Source organism: Alligator sinensis, unplaced genomic scaffold, assembly GCF_000455745.1.
Source record: "Alligator sinensis unplaced genomic scaffold, ASM45574v1 scaffold610_1, whole genome shotgun sequence".
Taxonomy (NCBI): Eukaryota; Metazoa; Chordata; order Crocodylia; family Alligatoridae; genus Alligator; species Alligator sinensis.
In genome coordinates, this window is record NW_005842348.1 from 976,322 (window position 1) to 978,858 (window position 2,537).

A 2,537-nucleotide genomic window follows, 5' to 3' on the forward strand; every position below is an offset into this window, starting at 1 on the left:
CCCGCGCACCTGAGCCGGCCGGCCGGCCCCGCCCCCGCAGGCCCATCGGGCCGCGCCGGGGCCCCGCCCCTCCGCCTCAGCGGCCTCAGCCATTGGGCGCACGCTGGGCAGCCCTGTCTGGGGCGCGGCCGCCACCCCTGAGGGTGGGAGGGAGGAAGCGGGTCCCGTCCAACCCCGGCGACAAGCAGCGCCACCCTCGGCGGCGTCGGCCCAGCCCAGGCTTTGTCTGCACGGGTCTTAAACCCTCCAGGGATGGAGAGCGAGTCCGCCAGCTCTCCGGGTAACCTGGTCCTGTGCTTTACTACCTTCCCAGTGAGCAAGTTGTTCCTAATATCTGACCTCAACTTCCCTGGCTGCAGCGTGAGACCGTTGCTGCCCTGTTCTGTCATCTGCCACCCCTGAGAACAGGCCAGCTCCACCCTCGTCCAACCCCCTGCAGGTAGTTGAAGACTGCTGTTAAAGCCCCTTCCGTCGTCTCTTCCCTAGACTAAATTAGCCCAGTTCCCTCAGCCTCTCAGAAGTCATATCCCAGCCCCCCACCATTTCTGTTGCCCTCTGCTGGACTCTCTCCAACTTGTCCACATCCTTTCTGTAGCGGGGGCCTAAAACTGGACACAGCACTCCAGATGTGGTCTCACCAGTGCTGAATAGAGGAGAACAATCACTTCCCTTGACCTGCTGGCAACACACCTACCAATGCCGCCCAGGATGCTGTTAGCCTTCTTGGCATCGAGGGCATGCTGCTGGCTCCTGTTCAGCTTATTGTTCATGGTAACCTCCATGTGTTATATGAAATGATGCACGTCACCATCTGCACCCCCCTTTTCAAAATCCCAAATCCACCCATGCACTCAGAGCCATGAGGAAGGGCCCCAGTCAGAGAAGAGGTTGAGCTCACCTGTTAGACTTATGCCAAAGTGTTTTGTTGCAAAGAAATATGTGAGGCCCAAGAAAAGAGCAGAAATCAGGCTCTGGGCAGGCATCAACCTTTGCTGAGCTGGAGGGACCAGCCAGCAGCTCACCGCAGGGAACAGATTTCTTTAGGAGCTGCTGGGAAAGGCTGACAAATGAGCAATAAACTGTTATTATCTTTCAAGGAAACAATTGCATGGGCATCACTTTCTGGTAGAAAGGTAAGTTTCAGGGGAGATAAAACTGCTCTGTGCCCTGTGACAACACAGCCATTCATTCTCAGTGGCCATGTGTGGAACGTGAATCCAGTCCAGGTGTGCTTTTGTAGCCAAACTCCTGTCCTTTGCCGTAAGCACACATCACAGGTCTCAGTGGTGATTCCGCACAGTCTCTGTGCCAGGAATCTAAAGAGGAAATAGTTCTTGCTTGGAGCTCCCCTGACATCACCCACTGTACAGTTATTCAGCATTAGTAAGATATCAGCTCTGCAAGTTACCTTGCCTGGAACAACCTGCATCGCCAGGAGGAAGCTCTGGGACTCATGACTGTGGGTCTGTTCCCCGGCTCATTTGGTCACATGCCCCTGGACAAATTACTGGACAGTGTCCACAGTCTCCTAAGACCCATGCAAGGAGCAGTGGGGGAACCGTCAGAGACTCTCTGTTCCGCTTTCCCTTAGAGAAAGGCCTTATTTTAACCCTTGGACTTGTGCTCTTTCATATCCTTTTTTCTCTTTTCCCAAGAATCAGCTGAAGCCAGATCTGGGGCTCTCTTCTCATATCAGGGCTTTGGACTTTAGCTTTGAGCCAGGACATAAAGCCACCCCCTACCCCAGGGCTATAAATATTGTAGCTTAGGTCCATGGCCCCCCAACATAGCCTCCTGGCTATGGGAGAGACTTTCAATTTCTGATAGGCCCCAAAGCCTCCCTTATCAATGCAGTTCTAGAACGACAATAGATACTTGGCCTGGAAATGCCCTTTTAACCAGTGAGAATAGCTTATAGGGTCAGGTGCTAAAATCTGCCCTTTGTTCCACTTCTCAATGCTCTAGCTCCTGCTACTGATGGGAAGCTTCCCCACACACCCTGCACATGCAGATTTTAGCCACCTTGCTGATAAAGATGATTATTTCTTTGGGGGCTCCACCACACCATCTCCCAAGACTAAAGGAGGAGGGGGACTAATGGACCTTTTAACAGCTAGGGTTAAACCTTGCTAAAACTGGTAGGTTTAACTGCCATACTTACTTAAGGTGGCCATACCTTTACATATCCAGATGTGGAATGGCTAAGCCTGGGGGATACAGAACCAGGGTCCAAGTGACTTTTTGGGACTAAACGAACAGGGATGAGAGTAAAGTCAAAAGGCTTAAACAAGAGTTCCAGAGGAGAACACCAAGTAGAGAGCCCTAGGTCTCAAAGATAACCAGGGAGCTAGTATACTTTAGACAGACTCTGCCAGGAGCTGAGGAAACCAGGAACCAGAAACAAGCCTCACAGTTGCAGAACACCCCACTGCGTCCAGCTTCTTCCTGATGGTCCCAAGGAACATTTTTTTCCACAAGGCAAATGCAAAGCTGTTCAGGAATGGGAATGATCTAGGAGTATTGGGATGGAGGGAAAG